Source organism: Chelonoidis abingdonii, chromosome 3 (genome assembly GCF_003597395.2).
Source record: "Chelonoidis abingdonii isolate Lonesome George chromosome 3, CheloAbing_2.0, whole genome shotgun sequence".
NCBI classification, from domain to species: domain Eukaryota; kingdom Metazoa; phylum Chordata; order Testudines; family Testudinidae; genus Chelonoidis; species Chelonoidis abingdonii.
Window position 1 is genome coordinate 40,068,303 of NC_133771.1, and position 22,807 is coordinate 40,091,109.

Genomic DNA, 22,807 nt, shown 5'->3' on the forward strand with positions numbered 1-22,807 from the left:
GATGATATCTTAGCGGCATCAGAAACACAGGAAGATAATGAAATTAATTCCATCTATCTACTTAATCAGTTAGCGATGAAGGGACACAAAGTCAGCCCTACAAAACTGCAATGGACAAAACAAGAAGTGAAATATTTGGGTTGTACTTTAGGGCCTGGAATTCGTTGCATAGACCCCCACAGGGTAAAAGCAATTTTAGATATTCCTTTTCCCATAACAAAATGAGGAATGAGAGGCTTTATTGGAATGATTGGATTTTGTCGTTCATGGATAGTGGCTGCAGGTGAATTATTAAAGCCGTTACATGAGTTAACTAAAGAAGGGGCAGAGGAACCTTTACATCCAAATGCTGAGCAGTTATGAGCCTTCAGAGCACTCAAGGAGTCCCTTGTTCAGGCCCCCACACTAGGGCTCCCTAATTATAACACACCCTTTGATTTGTATGTACATGAATCTAAGGGAGTGGCATCTGGAGCGTTAACACAATTATTTGGAGGGTCTCCTCAACCTATTGCTTATTTGTCAGGACAATTAGACCAGGTAGCTCAAGGCCATCTAGGCTGTCTAAGAAATATTGCAGCAGCTGCTCTCATTGTGGAAAAAGCTCAAGAAATAGTACTAGGACACAACCTTACAGTGCATACGCCTCATGCTGTGGACAGCCTGTTAAATTCAAAACAGCATAAGCATCTGACTAACCAACGATATGTCAAAATATGAAATTGCTCTCCTAATGACTCATGGGGTAACCCCCAAACGAAGTGCCACGTTAAACCCAGCTTCTTTGTTGCCCCAAGAGGGAAGTAGTGGATATGTGCATGATTGTTTGCAGGTTTTGGACTTAATTTCCACCCCTCGCCCTGACCTTACTGATGTTCCCCTCCAAGACCCTGAAATGGAGTTGTTTGTGGATGGATCTGCCTTTGTCCGTGAGGGAATTAGATACTCTGGATATGCAGTTACTGACAGCAAGACTGTATTAATAGAGAAAGCTCTTTCACCTGGGGTGAGTGCCCAAGCAGCAGAGTTGAAAACCCTGACTGCAGCCTGCCTCTGTGCTAAAGGGAAAAGAGTCAATATTTATACCGATTCAAAATATGCTTTTGGGGTGTGTCATGCTACAGGTGCAATTTGGAAGGAACGAAGGCAAATGGACTGCTACCCCTTTGGGCAACCTGAGCCTAAAACTCAAGAAGAAGTATACTGGTGCCCATTCTCCAAGGAATGGCAGCGAATAGTCACCTGGGGAATTGGTGGACTTATTTGTGTATTGTTTTTCTTTTGTGGTGGTTGTATTAACTAGGGGATATGAACATAATGCCTTTATTCGCTTTGCTCATGAAATGAAAGCCCGTATGCCAGCACTGAATAACATTTCATGTTGGGTATGCTCCTTAATGCCAATAGATAGTCACTGAGGTCTTCCCATGATCCCCATATCTCTTAGCCCTATGAATATGACGTGGATTCCTTCATGGAAGGACTCCTCAGGCTTGCAAAACCTAACCTGGGCAGATTCAGGAATCCAGATTAATAGATACCTTACTGTGTGGAAGTGGCCTGGTGAGTGGTGTTTGCTGGGTTCAGGAAATGTGCCTGTAGGAGTTAGCAATTGTAAAGCCTATTTTAATGGAACCCATTTTGGTGAAAGACGGGGACCTGATTGTACTCTCGTACAAGGTTCACTCCAACCTGGTAAGTCCTGGTATGTTTTCCCTGCTAACTTTTGCAGCTTTTTAATTGGTTGATATTAGATAAACCTCATGTGTTTACCAAAATACGTTGCATTATAGCACCAGATCTATCACACACTAATTGCACCGCATTGCTGGATTATTCAAAGATCATTTACATACGCTGCATAAAAAAGCATTCTTTTAATTCTTCAGGTACTGAGTACTCTGTGTGTCAGTGTACTGAAAATGCTAATAGTAGTTTTCCTGGTCTCTCTGCCTGGACTGGATGGTATTACAAACCCTAATATACTGCATCTTTATATCTAATCCCTCGTTTGGAGTCTATTGGGTGTGTGGAGAAAAGGCTTATTTAAGCTTGCCTGACTCCTGGAAGGGGTCATGCTATTTGGTCTGGTTAGAAGCCCCTGAAGGATCACCTTCCTTCTTTACATTTAAACAGATGTGTGAGGAATAAGTCTAAAATAGTAAGTTGAAAAGAAAAATACTGAGGAAACAAGATTATTTAGCACATTTCTACATTAGCTAAATAGCTACAACAATAAGGGTACAACAATAAGGGTACTACAGAATTATTCCGATTTTAAATAAACCTGCTTTGTAAAACAGATTGTATAAAGTCGAGTGCACGCGGCCACACAGAGCACAATAATTTGGCGATGTGCATCCATGTACCGAGGCTAGCGTCGATTTCTGGAGCGTTGCACTGTGGGTAGCTATCCTGTAGCTATCCCATAGTTCCCACAGTCTCCTCCGCCCATGGGAATTCTGGCTTGAGATCCCAGTGCATGATGGTGCAAAAACAGTGTCGCGGGTAATTCTGGGTAAATGTCGTCACTCATTCCTTCCTCCGTGAAAGCAACGGCAGACAATCATTTTGAGCCCTTTTTCCCTGGATTGCCCTGGCAGACGCCATAGCATGGCAACCATGGAGCCTGTTTTGCCTTTGGTCACTGTCACCGTATGAGTACTGGATGCCACTGACAGAGGCGATACTGCAGTGCTACACAGCAGCATTCATTTGCCTTTGCAAGATAGCAGAGACGGTTACCAGTTGTTCTGTACCGTCTGCTGTGCCATTGCAAATTGGTGATGAGACGACGGTTATCAGTCGATCTATACCATCCCCTGCTGTCATGGGTGCTCCTGGCTGGCCTCACTGAGATTGGCTGGGGGCGCAAAGACAAAAATGGGAATGACTCCCCGGGTCATTCCCTCCTTCATGTTTTATCTAAAATAGAGTCAGTCTTGCCTAGAATATGGGGCAAGTGTACTAGAGAGCCAGTGCATCAGAGAACGAGAAAGTACAGCTGCTCTGTGTCAGATCCCGCAGAAATGATGAGCTGCATGACATTCTAGGGGGTGCCCCTTCAACAGCCTCATCCATTGCTTCCCTTCTCCCCCAACCTTCCTGGGCTACCATGGCAGTGTCCCCTCATTTGTGTGATGAAGTAATAAAGAATGCAGGAATAAGAAACACTGATTTTAGTGAGATAAAATGAGGGGGAGGCAGCCTCCAGCTGCTATGATAGTCCAGGAAGGACATTAAACAGTGGGGTGGAGCTCCTGCTGCTATGATAGTCCACGCAGTAAAAAATCTTTTCTTTAGACATGAAAAGGGGGAGCTGATGGAGCTTAGCCCCCCCTCAGTTGCTATGATGAGGACGTTACCAGCTGTTCTGTACCATCTGCCGGGAAATAACCGGGAGTCATTCCTATTTTTACCCAGGCAACCCCCGGCCGACCTCACCTGAGGCCAGCCAGGAGCACTCACAGGATGATGACAGAGGACAGCTATCAGTCCTTTTGTACTGTACCATCTGCCACTGGGAGAGAAGGGGAGAGGATGCTGCTGTTCAGTGCTGCAGCACTGCATCTACCAGCAGCATGCAGTAGACATAGGGTGACACTGAAAAAAGTCAAGAAATGATTTTTTCCCTTTTTTTTTTCACGGGGGGGAATCCACAGACAGGGGTGGCGTAGTGGTGGCACAGCCCCCTAAAATTGCATGCAGCTCAGCGTAGAAGCGGCATGTTTTCGACCCTGACCCGGATCTTCCGTTTGCTGCTTTGGTTTTCTTGTATGCTTGTCTGAGCTCCTTAACTTTCACTCTGCACTGCACTGAGTCCCTGGTGTGGCCTTTTCCCATTATTGCCTTGGAAATTTTTTCAAATATTTTTTCATTTTGTCTCTTGGAACGGAGTTCTGTTAGTACTGAAACCTCGCCCCATATAGCGATCAGATCCAGTACCTCCCGTGAGGTCCATGCTGGTGCTCTTTTTCGATTCTCAGGAGACTGCATTGCTACCTGTACTGATGAGCTCTGCGTGGTCACCTGTGCTGATGAGAGTTCCACTCTGGGCAAACAGGAAATGCAATTTAAAAGTTCGCGGGGCTTTTCCTGTCTACCTGGCCAGTGCATTCGAGTTCAGATTGGTTTCCAGAGCAGGCACAATGGTGCACTGTGGGATACTGCCTGGAGGCCAATATCGTTGATTTGCAGCCACACTAACCCTAATCCAACGGGGCAATACCGATTTCAGCGCTACTCCTCTCATCAAGGGGAGTACAGAAACCGGTTTAAAGAGCCCTTTATATCACTATTAAGGGCCTCCTTGTGTGGACGGGTGCAGGGTTAAATCGGTTTAACGCTGCTAAATTCAGTTTAAACACGTAGTGTAGACCAGGCCCCAGGTAATGACACCAAAGTGATGAAAAAGAAGGATGAAGAAATAACTGCACTGGGGGAAAGAGGGAAGCATCTAGACTACATTGGCTATTATAAAATGGATTTTATATCATTTTGTTAGGTACTCTTCAATACTAGGAATATTGGGTTATATTAGGTGAATATAACTACAAAGTCAGAGACAATTCCTAATAAGTGTGAGATGCACAAAAGGTATCAAAAAGTGCCACATAGACTAAGCTAAATCAGATAAGCAGACTCAGGATTTGGTAGGAACTTTTTTCCTGACTTTTCCAGATGGATCAGCTGAAAGGCAACCTTCCTCCTTGAGATACCAGGTGAAAATGGCTTCTGATAATCCAGGTTAATTCTCCTGATAGATTCAACCAATGAAGGACACAGGAGAAATACCATGTGACTCCAGAAAGTAACCTATCTCAAGAAACCCAGCGAAAAGTATACCATGAACATAAGCTGTTAGAGATTGTAGTTATCCATGAACACAAATCAAACTGGAATGAACCACTGTTAGTTCACAGATTAGTTCAAATTTGAACTCAATGGAACAATTTGAACAACTGTAATCTACACCAAGACAGTTCAATCAACACAACATCTACAGTTAGGAGGTATTGGGGGCGGGGGGGGAAGTTGAGGAGCAGCTGGGGTACAGAATGACTGAAGATTACTTGGAGAGCATGAAACTATGGGGTAAGTAAATAAAATGGGAAGGCTGGGAGGGAAATGGGGAAGGGGGGGAATAATCCAATGGGCATTGGTGGAATGAGTTAATTCTTTTTCTCTCATGCAAAAATTACTTATGTCAATCAACCCAAGAAATTCAGCCACTTGCGGAGACACTCAGGGGCACTCTGTGAGCATGCTCAGAAGAGCCTGCCAGACAGAATCAAAATCATCTCATTGCAGATTGTGGTAATCAGGAAAAGCAGAACATGGACTACATGCTGTGGAGGAGGTAGATCACACAACTCTTAATAAATTCTGTGGCTGCCAAAGAGGGTCTATTTTTAAAACCTTATCTTCTAAATTGTAGACATGCAGCTGTGGAGCCTATTTTTGCATAATAAGGACCTTTAAAGATAGCAACCAGAGCAGAACTTACTATGGCTATTTTTAAAAAGTAACTCCCTCCTCCCGGATCTAATATGTGTTTAAAAAATGAACAAAAACACAGTTACTCGAAACATTTGTAAGCTGATTTTCACAGCATATTTCATCAGTTTCAAACAGTTTGCATGAGCTAGAGCTGTCTGTCAAAGGGACTTTACTAATATGGGAAAGCAATATTAATGATGAGTGAGGAATTTAGAATAGACCTAAGGTTGCCATGTATTTGTCATGATGTAGATGTATATGAACCACAACTACTCTACACATTGCACAGAAATCTTTATTTGGCAACATACACAATATGAAAAAAATTTGGTCCGGTCTAATAGCCTGATCCAAAGCCCATTGAAGTTAGTGGGAATCTTTCTGTTCAATAGGCTTTGAATCGGGTCCTGTGCAACAGACTGTTTAGTATCTTAATTCCCACCAAGGTATTTGAGATCAGCTGGGTTGGACCTCTTGATTCTTCCCCTATTACAGCTTTGTGAGCACAAGGGCTAGATCCTGTTCCATTTAGGGCCATTGTGCAAATGTAAAGCTTTATTAGAATGAAGCAATAAGAGAATCTACAGGAAAGAAAAACTGTAACTAACCAAATAATATAATAAAAATCAATAGCCAAATCAAAGGCATAGACAAAATCAAATGTTGTTTCATGGTTAAAAATAAGCAAAAATGAAATGTAGTTTTCTTTTGATACAGTAATAGTTCCGTTGTACGTTCTTACTGGAAAAGATAAGAACTTCTCAATATGACAAAGTGCTTTTAACTTTGTTCTGCCAGGATTTTTCAGCTGAATGAAAAGATCACTTCAGAACACTTTAAAAGGCAAAGTGGTCAAGTGGATCAAGCACTGGATTAAAAGTCCAGAGAGTGGGGTTATATTCTTGGCTCTGTCACTGACCTGCTATGTGACCTTGGGCAAATCATTTTCCCTCTCTGCACCTCACTTCTCCTTCCTGGTCTTTGTCTGCCTTCTCATATTATGTTTGTAACAGCAGCTAGCACAATGAGCCCCAGTGCTCGGTTCAAGCCCTTAAGTGTTACTGTAATACCCATAGTCAGGAATATTCCCTGTAATTTATTTTCATTTGTTGGTAAATGCTGTTGGCATGAGAAAATTGAGATGGCTTTATTGTTGCTGACTGTCAAATGTTATGGATTTTAAATGTTCTCAGGCTGCCCAGAGCATTCTGCGCATGCCCTCACAATTCATTTTCATTCATTATAAAATAAACAAACCTTGATTTTATTAGCTATACCCCTTTTAACTAATTTGAAGTTACGAATCTGCTCCTGCCTTCCAGGTAGGAACACTGTGTGAATATTATTTCTTGGAGGTTTTTAGACATTAGTGCGGATTTTCCCTTTTCTGATCTGGAATTCTGAATGCACTTCTGGCAACTTTAATGTTATAAGGTCTGTAAGGGTAGTTTAGATTGCCTAGACATTCTTGGCACTGAACTGAAGATTCATCACATGATTAAATAATTCTGTTCAAGACAATGTAAACTTAAATATGGTTGGAGTCTAAGACCTTTGAGGTTGGCTGACCTGGAGAGGAGAATCTCCCCAGGAATTAGGTGAGGGTAGAAGATATGTATTCCTCTACCTTTTGGTTGGAGACTGAAGTTGTTAATTTTGCATGACTATAGTTTAGATTATATTGTATTATCTTATAATATTGTTATTGTGCAAAGAATGTATGATGTAGTTTACAAGACCAAACTGCTGAGTGATTTCCTTTAATTCCCACAACTTTCATGGAGAGTTTGGAGGGGTCACCATTACTTGAAACTATAGCATAGTTCAAAGACGCATTTTGACTGTTTCTCCTGAACAAGCTTATTAAAAGAAGAAAAGTGTCCTGCTCTTTTATTTTAAAGCAGCCATTTCTTCTGCCTTTCTGTATGTTACCCCATATATGGATTATGTGTTAGCCATAACAATAACACAGAGAATCATCCCTCCTAGATTATCACCAAACAATATGAAAATGTGCATTGAGACTCAAAAACTTGGATTTCATTTACAATTAATAAAATGTAAACATGCAGACATCAGCATAATTCAGAGCATATCACTTTTAAAACAATTAGCACTTTGCAGAAATCTTTAGTTCTATAGAACCCATCTTGTATTAGTGACTTACAAACGCATATGTACATAAGAAGTAATTGGCTTGGTTTGCAGCAAGGGAGACTTAGTTTAGATATCAGAAAAAAATGTTTGGGTAGTTAAGCACTGGAATAGGTTACCTAGAGAAGTTGTGGAATCCCCCTTATTAGTGATTTTTAAGAACAGGTTAGACAAAAACCTGTCCAGGATGATGGAGGTATACTTATTCCTTCCTCAGCACAGGAGCATGGACTAGATGACCTCTAGACGTCCCTTCATTTCTATTATTTCTATGAGTTCATGATTTCTCAGGTTTTGTAATCTATTCAGGGAGTTCTTAGACAATTATCTGACAATACTAAGGGAATTTTTCAGACAATGACATAGGCCCAAATTGTTCCTTCTGCAGTCATGAGTGGGACTCCGCCAGGTAGTGCAGAAGCAGGAGGTATCACTATTTCTGCTTCCCCAAAACCCCGTTAGTAACTCTTTCATTTGGTTAGGAATCTTTGCTGTGGGAGGTCAGGTAGATGCTCTTTGCTCACTGAATTGTGAAACAAACCGGCAGGGATTCCCTATCTAAATGCCAGATTCTATTACCTTTATAGTGAATATTACCTTGTTCCATAAGTAGTCTCATTCAATGTTAGATACTCATCCTCTTCCCCTCCACCCCCCATATAGAAATGGATAACTTTTCACATCTGGGGTGAAAGCAAAACTCAAAAAACGTAATGCACTCAAGCCAGACTTCCAGGGCCACTAACTAGTTTTAAGATGGAGCCTGATAAGTTTATGAATGGGACCATATAACTGGGTTGCCTGTGATAGCAAGGGACTGAACTCAGAGGCCCCACAGGTCCTGGTAAGTTCAATTTCCTGTTTCTCCTCAGTCCTGTGGAAGACCCAGCTCATGTCTCACCCCACAGGAACAAATTTGATGAAACACCATGAAACACCATGACTGGAACCTGACAGAGTTCCCAGCTCCTTATCCCTTTTTCCACAGGGACGTTATGGGCCATATATTTTAAATAATATTCTCCTACTCCTCCTCTTCTCCACATTCATTTTATACGTACCAATTTTCTGTTGAAATGAAAACAAGAAGAAGGATTAGATTAGGAAAGGAAGGATAGGTAATATCTGAAGAGTGGGTGTGTGTGGTAGCTGAGTTATCTGGCTATCTGTATAATTATACTTGATACTGGGGATTTACAATACTTACTGGGAAGTTTATAAAGGCTACAGGTAATAAATCAATGACAAAATGTCAAAGTCCTTTCCAGTAGGTGCTGTTATAACTCACTTAGTGCCTTGCCTATTAGATCAGCTCAGATCACACAGATGGAATGTTTGTGTTATTTAATTAACCTCAGTATTTTATATTTGGAAAGCAGAATTTTTTCCTTGTTTAAATGGATTTATTTTTCATAGTACAGTGCATAGACTCGTGTCACCAAAGCAAAAAAAAAAAGGGGGAGGGGGCATTCTTAATCATTAAAAAAGTGTATGGGAAAATTGACTCAAAGAATAAAAAGCTACTACAAGATTTAGTTAGTTTTGCTCAGGAGGACAGAGCTGTGGGGATCATATTGAAGGCTAACTGAGATAAAGAGGAGCAACGGTGCAGTAGGTAATTTGTATTCAAAATTTTAAGTTTGTTGAGTAATACAGGAGACAAAGAGCTCTGAATCTCTTTAAAAAAACCTCAAAAAACAAAGATAGTTGTTCCCCTAAAAAAGAAAAAATTGAGTGAGGGGAAGGAGAATGGAAGGAACAGTTTGGGCAAACTATTAAAACCAAAATCCATAAAAAAATACAGCAGCATTGTTTATTTCTGACTCTACTGAATTGGAGGAACTGTGCCACTCTTTACTGCAATATAATTAGACTCACACTTAGGCCTGGTTTACACTACAAATTTATAATTGAATTCAGCAGCGTTAAATCGAATTAACCATGCACCCATTCACACAATGAAGCTATTTACTTCGACATAAAGAGCTTTTAAAATTGATTTCTGTACTCCTCCCCAACAGGGGGATTAACACTGAAATCGATATCGCCAGTTCGAATTAGGGTCAGTGTGTACGCAATTTGACGGTATTGGCCTCCAGGAGCTATCCCACAGTGCACCATTCTGATTGCTCTGGATAGCACTTTCAACTCAGATGCACTGGCAAGGTGTACAGGAAAAGCCCCGTGAACTTTTGAATCTCATTTCCTGTTTGGCTGGTTGAGCTCATCAGCACAGGTAACCATGCAGTTCGAGAATTGAAAAAGAGCTCCAGCATGGACCGAATGGGAGGTACTGGATCTGATCTCTGTATGGGGAGACAATTCCGTGCTATCAGAACTATGTTCCAAAAGACGAAATGCCAATACATTTGAAAAAATCTCCAAGGGCATGATGGAGAGAGGCTACAATGGGGATTCACTACAGTGCCACATGAAAGTTAAGGAGCTCAGACAAGCCTACCAGAAAACCAAAGAATCAAACGGACGCTCCAGGGCAAAGCCGCAGACATGCCGCTTCTACACTGAGCTGCAGGCAATTCTAGGGGGGCCGCCACCACTATCCCACCCCTGACTGTGGATTCCGAGGAGGGGGTACTCTCAGCCACGCCTGAGGATTTTGCCTACAGGGAAGATGATGAGGAGGAGGAGGAGGAAGAGGAGCTTGAGAGAGCACACAGCACACTGTTCTCCCCAACAGCCAGGATCTTTTTCTCACCCTGACTGAAATACCCTCCCAAGGTGGTATCCCGGACCATGAAACCGTAGAAGGGACCTCTGGTGAGTGTACCTTTGTATATATAATACATGGTTTAAAAGCAAGCTTTTTTTAATTGTTAATTTGCCTTGAGGACTTGGGATGAATTCGCGGCTAACATAGCTACTGGAAAAGTCTGTTAACGTGTCTGGGGATGGAGTGGAAATCCTCCAGGGACATCTCCATGAAGCTCTCCTGGAGGTACTCTAAAAGCCTTTGCAGAATGTTTCTGGGCTGCACAGCCTTATTCCATCCTCCACAGTAGCACGCTTGACCACGCCATGCTAGTAGCAAGTAATCTGGTATCATTGCATGACAAAGCCTAGCTGCGTATGGTCCCGGTGTTTGCTGGCAGTCAAGCAACATCCATTCTTTATCTCGCTGTGTTATCCTCAGGAGAGTGATATCGTTCATGGTAACCTGGTTGAAATATGGGAATTTAATTAAAGAGACATTCAGAGGTGGCCATTCCAACTGGGCTGTTTGCCTGTGGCTGGAAAGAAATCCTCCCCGGTTAGCCAAGTGGTGGAGGTGGGGGCATTGGCACTGAGCTGTTCACGTTTGGCTAGCAGGGATATTCCCTGATACCAGCCACACAGTGGAGGAGGGTTAAAGCGATCATCCCAGAGGATTGGATTGGGGGGGTTAGTTTGGTTTCTGCTGCTGCACGTTAACACGAAAACCACAGCACTCAACAGGCTTTGCTTGGTATGAGGAAGGAGGGCGCAGCTTTTATGAAGGTTGCAGAAGCCGAAAGACTATGCCTTACCATGGCCGCCTGCAAGCCGAATTCTGTTGCCCGGCCCTGCATCTGTGATCTCTAACACCAAAGCCGCAGACACTCAATATAATATGCAAAATGCGACCTTGTACTGAAATCACATGTGCTATGTAATGTGAATAGTGTTGTTCACTGTGAAAGAGAATACCCATTGTTCTGTAAAATGTATCTTTTTTTAATACTTCTCTCCCATTTTTTCCCCTCCAGCAGCTGCAAATTTTTCACGCCTCAGATAAGGCACCAAAAATAACGCACGCGCTATGAAATGTTCTCTGAGATCATGCAGTCGACCCGCAATGAAAGAGCTCATCTGAATATGTGGAAGGACACAGTGTCACAGTACAGGAAAGCGGCCAATGAACATGAAGACAGGAGAGATGACCATGAGGACAGGAGGGACTATCGAGATGAGAGGTGGTGGTAAGAAGATCAGAGGAGGCAAGATGCAATCCTGGGGCTACTGCAGAATCAAGCAGACATGCTCTGGTGTCTGATAGAGCTTCAGGAATGGCGCCAGGATCATAGAGTGCCCCTGCAGTCCCCTTTTAACTGCCCTCCTCCCTCCCCAAGTTCCATAGCCGCCTCCTCACCCAGACGCAAAAGAATGCAGAGGGAGGCTCCGTGCACCCTACCACTCCACCCCAGTGGACAGCCCAAGCAACAGAAGGCAGTCATTCAACAAGTTTTGAAGTGGCCTTTTCCTTCCCTCCTCCCACACCCCACTTGGGCTACCTTGTCAGTTATCTCCCTATTTTTTATAATTAATAAAGAAAGATGGTTTTTAAATGATAGTGACTTTATTTCCATTGCAAGCATGCTGTGATCGAAGGGGGGAGGGTGGGTGGCTTACAGGGAATGAGTCAAGCAAGGGGGCAGGTTTTCATCAAGGAGAAACAAATAGAACTGTCACACCATAGCCTGGCCAGTCATGAAACTGGTTTTCAAAGCTTCTCTGATGTGCAGCGCTTCCTGATGTGCTCTTCTAATTGCCCTGGTGTCTGACTGCGCGTAATCAGAGGCCAGGCGATTTGCCTCAACCTCCCACCCCACCATAAACGTCTCCCCCTTACTCTCACTGAGATTGTGGAGCACAGAGCAAGCAGCAATAGCAATGAGGATATTGGTTTTGCTGAGGTCTGAGCAAGTCAATAAAGTGTGCCAGCGACCCTTTAAATGTCCAAATGCACATTCTGCACTTGCTCAGCCTACAGTTCAACAGCTCCTGACTACTGTCCAGGCTGCCTCTGTATGGCTTCATAAGCCATGGCATTAAGGGGTAGGCTGGGTCCCCAAGGATAACTATTGGCATTTCAACATCCCCAACTGTTGTTTTCTGGTCTGGGAAGTAGATCCCTTGCTGCAGCCGTTTAAACAGAGTAGTGTTCCTGAAGGCGCGAGTGTCATGAACCCTTCCCGGCCATCCCACATTGATCGTGGTGAAATGTCCCTTGTGATCCACCAGTGCTTGCAGCACCATTGAAAATTACCCCTTGCGGTTTAAGTACTGGCTGCCCTGGTGGTCCAGTGCCAAGATAGGGATATGGGTTCCATTTATTGCCCCACCACAGTTAGGGAATCCCACTACAGCAAAGCCATCCACTATGACCTGCACATTTCCCAGGGTCACAACCTTTCGTAGCAGCAGCCCCCACAGTAGAGTGATTGCTTTGGCTACTTGCGTCACAGCAGCCCCCACAGTAGCTATGCCCACTCCAAATTGATTCCCGACTGACTGGTAGCTGTCTGGCGTTGCAAGCTTCCAGAGGGCTATCACCACTCGCTTCTCAACTGTGAGGGCTGCTCTCATCTTGGTATTCTGGTGCTTCAGGGCAGGAATAAGCAAGTCACTAAGTTCCATGGAAGTGCCCTTACACATGCGAAAGTTTCGCAGCCACTGGGAATCATCCCACACCTACAACCCTATGCGATCCCACTAGCCTGTGCTTATTTCCTGGGCCCAGAATCGGCATTCCATGTCATGAACCTGCCCATTAACATCATGATCTCCAAAGCTCCGAGGACCGCGCTTTGAGAGAATTCTGTGTCCATGTCCTCATCACTCTCGTCACCGCACTGCCGTTGCCTCCTCCTCGCCTGGTTTTTCAGGTTCTGGTTCTGCATAAACTTCACTATAATGTATGAGGTGTTTACAATGTTCATGACTACTGCATTGAGATGAGAGGGCTCCATGCTTGCAGTGGTATGGCATCTGCACTGAAAAACGATTGTCTGCTGTTGTTATGACGAAGGGAGGGGCGACTGACATCATGGCTTACAGGGAGTTAAAATCAACAAAGTGGGTGGCTTTACATCAAGGAGAAACACAAACAACTGTCACAGAGAATGGCCACCTCAAGGACTGAACTCAAAACCCTGGGTTTAGCAGGCCGTTGATTTCACGGAGGGAGGGAGAGGGGAGCAAATGAATACAAAACAAATCAGGTCACTTTCTTGTTTTGATCCACTCCATCTATCTTTTACATCTTAGGCTGCCAGCAGGTGGTGCAGAATGACTTCTAGCCATCACCATTTCCTGGGTGCTCGGCAGAAGATCCTGCATTACAACTGCTAGCCATCATCATCTCCTGGCTGCTCGCCAGAAGACGGGAATGACCTGAGTCACTCCCATGTCTGCCCAGGTGCCCTGACCAACCTCACTGAGGTCAGCTAAAAGAGCACCCAGGAGTATGATGATGATGGCTACCAGGTGTACTGCACCGTCTGCTGCCAAAAGGCAACGAGCTGCTGCTGTGTAGCAATGCAGTCTCACGTCTGCCAGCGCTCAGGAGACGTATGGTGATGGTGAGCTGAGCGGGCTCCATGTTTGCTGTGATATGGCGTCTGCTCAGGTAACCCAGGAAAAAAGGTGTGAAATGATTGTCTGCCATTGCTTTCACGGAGGGAGGGAGAGGGAGGGCTGATGACATGTACCCAGAACCACCCATAACAATGTTTTTTGCCCTATCAAGCACTGGGATCTCAACCCAGAATTCCAATGGGTGGGGGAGACTGTGGGAACTATGGGATAGCTACCAACAGTGCAATGCTCCGAAAGTTGACGCTAGCCTCAGTACTATGGACACACACAGCCAAATTAATGTTCTTAATGTGGACGCATGCACTCGACTTTATACAATCTGTTGCCAAAAATCAAATTCTGTAAAATCAGAGTAATTTCGTAGTGTAGACATACCCTTAGGTCTGACTCCAGAGCTTGAAAACCAAATCAGATTTCTTTGTAATAAGAGAAGTTGAGGCCAGAAGTGAGCATAAAGCTGCTACTACAGCAATGGCAGGCGTAGCAAGATTTCATAGATTTTAGGGCCAGAGGAGACAACTATGATTATCTAGTCCACCTTCCTACATAGCATAGTAAAGAAATATTTCCCCCAGGATGATAGCATTCTGCCTTACTGCAGGGCTTTACTTGACAGGAGGGAAAGACTTATTTGAATCATGGGGCCAAATCCAGTTTGGAGGTTTTGGCAGCTGACGAGTAAGCTTCAGGGAACATAGCGTAAGATAGTTATCGTTAGCTTGTAGCTTGTCAGATTATGAGGCATCAGCATTTGGAGGCAAATCTAACAATATTGTAACCAATGTAATAATAGAATTTACTTAGTGACATTGATATATGATTCTGAAAGGGACTCCAATACTATCTGTCAACAGTAGCACGCAAGGACAATGACTCATATCCAGAGGGAACACATGCAAACAATTTAACATGTCTCTGTGGGGAAGGGCAGGGGGGCAGAAATAATGGACATTGCCAATTGCCCTTCGGTCTTCTCAGCTATTGTTTTTGTGGCTGAAGTTACACAGTGACTTTAGATTGCTGCTGTTAAAACATAAATAAAATAGGGTATAGCTTGTGAATACAGCACAAGTGACATCTGAACATCTAACTGTATTAAAGTTATATACAAGAGCCTGAGAAGGACCCAAATTTCCCACTGTCTCTGCCTTTTAATTTTGGGTTCAGTTGCCTAAATTGTCTTCATGATCACCATCAGTACATGTGGGTATACAGGAGCTACAGGAGTGTAGCTCTCACGCAAAAGGGCCATGTTTTAAAAGGTTCCATCAGTTGTTAAATATGTACTCCTATGCCCTTCCCCCATCTATTTATACTTTCCGTTTTATAGAAATAATGGGCTTGATCCAGTATCTTTCAAGTCAATGAGAGTCTTTCGATTGACTTCAACAGGTCCCAAATCAGACCAATAGAAGGCAATAGAGCAAGATTAGATTGAGCCAGTTTGCCTTCCTGGACACTATGGCTAATCTCTCAGCACAGGTTTGGTTCAGCTTGCCTTCCTCTTGCCAGTGCATTTCAGAACACTCATAAGTATTATTTTTATTGACCTAGTCATGCTGTAGGTCCTCTTTCTAAAACACTTCTGGTTTAATTGTCTGGGCCAAACCCTTAGGTTCCTCTTCTATCTCTATTCTGGTCTTACTCAGGTAAAGTTCAGTTCCTTGGGCTTCATTGGGAACTTAGTATAGACCTTTGGATTTGGTCCTAGAGGAGGAGTGAAATGATGGTTGTGCATTACAATCCTCTGAGAATGTGGGGGGTTTCTCACTGGGGAATTCCTTTCTTTTCAGAGAATGTGGTTTAGCTTCAGGCCCAGATTTTCAAACACCTCCAAAACAATATTTTCTTTCTGTATTTCTTCTCTGATGTAGAGACCAGGAATTACAATACTCAGATTCCATGGGGCTCAGTGATTAACGGGCAGGAAAATGTCATGACCAATCAGTAGAACTGATAGGGAAGAAGATAGATTTGGAGTCTTTAGTCCCTTCCACAAAGATTGCCCTGGCATCAAGTCTCTCTGTTTTTCAGTGACAACCATAGCACAGTTTTATTTTGCCCTTTTCATGTCTATTTTATTAGGGATTTTTATTTATTAATTGATTTTTCTAGTAATTTGCTTCTTTCTTGTGAGCTTTTGTGGTACAGAGATTGCAAAATACGGTTTTTCTTTTACAGAATATGAAAAATTACCCAAAACAGCACATAAGAAAATTAAAATTAATGCATGAAACAAAAACAAGATAAACAAACAACATTTCCTGTGTGCCACCCTCCCCCCTCCTTAACCTCCTCCTCCTGCCAATTTTTCAATGGGCAAAGAAAAAAACTTCTCAGGTAATATTTCCCTCAATTTTACTCCATTAGCAACACACACAGACACACATACACACAACATTTAGGTTTGTTTACCTTCGGTGTTAATTATTTGGACCTATTGGAGTTTTTAAATCATCATTAGCATAGTTAAACTTTAATTTTATAAAAAAACAAAAAAATACACTGAAAAATACATAAACTCACTAGACCTGATTCTGATCTCCCACCAGTATAAATCTCAAGTAACTCATTTCTGCATTGTTAGAGAGTTACTCCAGATTTATATTATTGTGGTGGACCTTTCAGAGCTGTGGTGACTGTAGTGTGTTTACTCGATCTAAAACATCTGGATAAAGCGTAGAAACATCTGTAGAAACAGTGTCATCTAGAGTTGGCTAGAGACTGAATCCAAGAATGAAATGAGGCTGGACGTAACTTGCTAACAAGGACTATGACAATTATTCTGTTACTTTATTTCCTTGTTCACATCTAACAAAAGCCATTTGAACTAAATTAAAAAGTATGAATGGCTGGCTGGAATTTGGGAGGTATAACATAACTATCTATCATGCTACAGAGGCATAGTAGACCCAACTGAGCCCATTTTCTGCCCGAGTGTGGGATCGCTGTCAGCCAGGGGCATTCCCTGAGGGCTCCTTACACCTTCCCTGTGGCCTGTTTGTGTAACACTGACAGACTCTGGTCACTGGTGGGCAGGATCTAACTGGGGACCTCTGGAGCTTAGTGCATGAGCCTCTATCACATGAGCTAAAAGACAACTGGCTGTTAGATCAGACTGTAGAGCAAATTCATTAATTTCTCTCTCTAAGTGGTATCAGTTCCACTAGATGGGACACAACTCCACACCTAGAAGGTGTGTGGGTTACATACTTCCTCTAGCTGATAAAGCAAGTCCCGAGCTTCAGAGACTTCCCAGTTGAAATCCTGGATAAGCCCCAACTTGTGACACCGACAGACCCCGGTTGTCGGCGGGCAGGATTGAATATGGGATCTCTGGAGCTTAGTGCATGAGCCTCTACCGCATGAGCTAAAAGTCAACTGCCTGTTAACTAAGGCTGTAGAGCAAACTCATTAATCTCTCTCTCTCTGGTGGTCTTGATGCCACCAGATGGGACACAACACCACACCCAGACAGTGTGTGGGTTACATTTGCACCAACTCAATTCATATCATCATATCATCTGATTTTTTTCTCTGTTTATTTTTAAGGTAAAGTGCATATATGAAAGATGCCAGACTCATGGCACTGGAAACTGACCTCTTTCTCCATTTACACACAGAATAAGTACTGTAGAGGTAGCAGGGCTGTGCATTTTCTAACAAAACTGCACTAGCAGGCCTCAGTCCTATTCTGGAGAGGCCCACCTTCTCATGGGTAGAAAGGCCAGTTTAATTTCAAGGGGAGGTAAAGAATGCAAGAAGAATCCTTTATCCTGAGCATCTCACACAAGAGTCTATCAAAAATCAATATCCATACAGTTGAGGGCAAGCAGGGACATAGGCCTCGAAGGAACCTCAAGTTCAGTTCCCCTACTATCACAGGCACCCCGTTATATAATCCAGTTAATAAATATATCAAGCTCCATCTTAAAACTAGTTAGGCTGTTTGCTTCCAGCACTCTTATTGGAATGCTGCTCCAGAACCTACCTCCTCTGATGATTAGAAGCCTTCTAATTTCCAGACTAAATTTACTCCTGGCAGGTTTATACTCATTTATTTTTGGGTCAACATTGCCTTTAGCTTGAATGGCTCTTCTCCCTTTGGTGTTTCCCCTGTCCTGGTATATTTATACAAAACAATATCTCTTCTCACCCTTCATTTTGCTTGGCTATACAACCCAAACTCATTTAGGGTATGTCTACATGGCAGCTAGGAGGGTGCACAGACATAGCTGAGCTAGTTCTGCTCATCGAGTGCGCTAAAAAGAGCAGTGTGGCCATGGTGATATGGACGGCAGCTTGCCTGCTGCTCAAGTACATACTCAGAAGGGTGTACTTGGGCCACTCGCCAAAGCTGCCACCACCACACTGCTATTTTTAGCACTCTAGCTCAAGCAGAGCTAGCCTGTGTCTGTCTGCCCACTCTGGGAAGCCCTCTCCCTGCTGCTGTATAGACATACCCTTAGGATCTCCATGCCGCTGATTATCCCAGTAGCCTTCTCTGCGCCTATTCCAGTCTGAAGTCATCTTTCCTGATGAAAGATGTTCCCTCTAGATGTTCCTGGAGTTACACACGGATCCAACCTGAGAGGGTGGGGCCACTCCCTCCACAAATTCCTCCTAGGGATGGCGCAGCTCTATGCTGCTCACAGTGTGGACTGTTGCCTTTAATGGCACAGTTAGAGCTATAGAAAGGGCATGAAACTTATCGTGTGATTTAACAAGAAATCATTGATTTAACATTGCTCTGATACTATAGATCTATCTACATTGGGGAAGGAAAGGGAAGGTTCCAAAAGCTGCTATGATCCCTAGTAAATTGAATTGAAAAAAAAATCATTGGATGTACGAGAGAGGTGAAATTGTAGTGTGTGTTTTATTAATGTGATCATTTTAAGAAGAAGATTTCTGGCTTTATTTTAAGCATTTGAATAGAAATGATCTTAGAACAAAATGATATTAAAGGCAGCCAGACCTAGCCTATTTGTAGGCAGAGTATCCTGAACAAACATATTTCAAAGCGTTTCTTTAAAAAGAAAAAAAAAGCTTTCAAGTTTTAATCACAATTTAAGAGGATCTGAGGATTGGATTGCAGCCATTCTGCTCCAGCTGACCTCCTTGGAACTGTTTATGTGAATACGGTGAGCAGGATTAGGCCACATAATAGAAGGGCCTTGGGCCCTTTTTTTATTGCCAAATATATTTAAATTGATGTTGCATGTGAACTCTGCCCTGCTTCTAATACAAAGTATAATAGATGCTATCCAAACCCATAGAACATTTTCTTTGTCATATTTGTATTTGTACTGCACCCTGTTTGCTGCATAGCTATACTCCGCAAGGAATGGAAATAGATTTTATGACACAACACTGGTTGTAACCTTACTGTCACTCTTCTGAGATTGCTAGATGGCTTGCACACTTTGCTACACTCAGTATTCCCCAAGACCAGACGGCAGCCTTGCAAAATACACCCAACTAGCAAAGTCAGAAGGCACTGGAGAGGATGTGCTTCAGGGCTGAGGAACCCAGAACACAGTGAACAGAAATACTGACCAGCCTTGGACAAGCCAACTAGCACTGGGAAGTCTCAGTGAAAACTGGGGTGCATAACCTATCTTCAGCTTATGGGGTGCTTTGTGTAACCACTTTGCTAAATGGGGTTGCTCTGAAGAGTATTAAAGGCTCATCAGAGTGGCATGCCTCAGTTTTATTACATAATGGAACTAAAGAGCCTTTAGGGTTTTTCGTTATCCAAAGTCTATGACACTCAGCTGTTCTGAGATCAGACTGTGCTGCTCATGCGAGTACAATTCAAGTAGTCTGTTTTTTCTGACAGCCTTCTTATACATTACAGGGTTGGTTATATAAATAGAATTGGATGGGCATCTACAGCCGTACATTTCTGCAATAGTGTTGCTACATTCTAGAAACCTTAAAGGATAATTATACAAGCAATTGTAAGAAAGCGCCTTTTCTAATCACACAGTTGAGATGTGATATGGGCAGCCTCTGGGATCTCAGTGAAATATTAGGTTGCCCATCGAAATCTATTTATATAACCAACCCTGTAATGTATAAAGGAGTTCAACTATTGTCTAATCTTGTAATTGTATTATTTAATTGCATTCAGCATTTGGAAATAGCTTGTATTAGAAGTTACTAGACAATATAAAGCTTCATTCTACTTTGAGAGGATTTTTTCTTATTTGCCTCTAAGAACAGTTAGAATAAATAACTGGGGAGCAATGACTCACAAGAGTAGCCTGATTGGCTTCAGTGGAACTACTCTCAGGAGTAACTACTCACCATTGTGACTACGGGATTCATGCTCTCTCTCTCATATAGAAACACACACACAAAAATCATATATTTATATAAAAATGTGTATATTGCTTATATGTGTATATAAACACAAGCAATGCACACACATTTTTTATTTACATGATTTTGTGTGGTGGATTTTAAAATGGTTAGCAGTAGTTTGTGCTTAAAATTTGTCTGACTGCAAAGATCCTCTGATAAGTTGAATCTGCTAAAGACTACATTGATTTCCACACTGTTTCTGTAGTCTCTTCGAATTACTTTTAGATGGATAGTGGCAATATTATGAGCTAATCATGTGATGGATCCAGTGGCCTAGAGTCTGAATCATGAAATTCTGCTAGGAGACACAGTTCTCAGGTCTTCAGATTTTTCACATGGGTGATCTAACACTACTGCTGAAATGAAATTGCTGCAAGTTCATTTGTAAAGTGCTACGAAGATGGAGAGTGCCACAAATGTTAATTATTTTTAATATGTTTGCACTTTTCATATAGCTCAAACTGTTGTAGTTGAAGTTCCTAAGAATAAAACTAGGAGAATCCCTCCAAGCTCTGGTATCATACCCTATAAGTCTTTTAATGATGCTTTCTCCCTTAAATTGTCACTGTGTGAATGCACACATAATTGCATTGTTAAGTATGGAGATTACTGAAATACATTTCAGTTTCTACTGTCTGACGTTTTTCTGACTGTCAGGCATTTCTCATGCAGCAAGCTCTGTGTAGAGTGTGTGTATGTGCCTTGAAAATAGGAAGTGCAAAAATCAGAAATCCGTTATTACCTTTGCTATGAACAGAAAGCAGAATAATGAATTTTTCTGACAATGTGTGGACTTTTCATTTTTTCTGTAAACAAGTTAATTATAGTGAGAAGGTCCAGAACTCCCTTTAACAGTGACATTATGAATGAACTTAATTTTTTTCTGCTCAGAACTAAATGTTCCTACTTTCCTAAAAAGCTAACTCTAGAGCTGGTCAGGAAACTTGATGAAGCTGTTTTTGATGGAAAATGTTGATTAATTGAAACCAAAGCTGTTTGTGGGATAGAGTCAGTTTTGACAAATTTTTCATTTCAATTTTTTTTTGGAAGGTATGGAACATTTTGATTTGACCTGGTCTGAATTGTTTTAGCTTTTCAGTTTGCAAATATTTGCAAGAGTTTGATTTTTTTTCTTGATTTGGAATGAGAAAAATTTTCAAAATCTTAAGTTGTTGCAGGATGAGAAAAATGTTTCCCATCCAGGTCTAACTCCCAATTTCCAATTATCAGGCTTTTTTATTTTTAATACAAAGTCCATTCCAACTACCTACAAAATGCCCACTGTGAAATGACCAGTAACTGATATTTACAAAGCAGTTATCAGAGGGAACAGAGATTAGAGAAGAGGAAGTATGTTGCTATGCTAGCCAGTCCTATTTTGTTTCAGTGAAAGTTTATTATTATTTTTTGGGCCTGACTTTGATGTACAATGTTGTAAATTAGGAGTAGCTCCACTAAGTCAGTGGAATTTTTGCCTTAGATGCTATATTGGGGTCAGATTCTGCCATCCTGACTAGTGTTTGGTATTACTTTACTCCACAAGTAGGTCTAGTGAAGAAAATGGGACTATCTCTGGTTAAGGTAATATGCAACTTGAGTTAAAGGTGACAAAACTTGACCAATGTTTTCAAGGGGGACTAGTGGTTTTGGGAGCCAAACATGAGACAACTTCAGAAGCGCCTGATTTTCAGAAAGTATTGAGCTCTGAGCCTCTGGAAATCATGCCCCATTAAGGAGTCTTAAATTGGAGATCTAAAAATGAAGGCACCCCAAATCACTAGTCACTTTTTAAAATCTTGGCCATAAGTAATACGCCCATGGTTGGATAGTTCTTTAAGAAAAGTTTATTAGATGACCAAAAAGCCACCATTCCACAATCATGAAATAGGACAACTTTAGCTAAAATCCCATCCTGTTTCAGCGGCAAAGTGAAGGCTGCAATAAGAAATACAAAAGCAACATATAATATATGGGAAAAGAAGGGAATAGATAGTAATATATATAAATTAGAAGTTATGAAGTGCAGAAAATTGATAAAGGAAGCTAAAAACATTAGGGAAAAATCCATGCCTGGCAGAGCTTAGGACATTAAAAATGAGCTTTTTAAGTATATTAGAAACAAAAAAAGCAACAGCTTAGGACCATTACCAGACAGAAATGGTAAAATCAGTAACAATGATGAAGAAAAGGCAGAGATGTTCAATAAATATTTCTGCTTTGTATTTGGAAAGAAGAAGAATGATGGATGATGTACTTGTATCACATGAGGATCACAAAGTATTTTCCAGTCCATTAGTAGCTGAGGGGGATGTTACACAACAAATAATCAGGATCAAGATTTTTAAATCAGGAGACTTGTATCGCTTGTGCCTAAGGGTTCTAAACTAGTTGCTGAAGAGGTCTCTGTCTTGCTGATGTTAATTTTTAATAA

At 42.1% G+C, this 22,807-nt stretch overlaps 1 pseudogene; it reads left to right on the forward strand.

Annotated features, from left to right (window-relative positions):
- The first annotated feature begins 706 nt into the window (after positions 1-706).
- LOC142046535 (uncharacterized) lies at positions 707-10,484 on the forward strand (annotated as a pseudogene).
- The last annotated feature ends 12,323 nt before the right edge of the window (positions 10,485-22,807 follow it).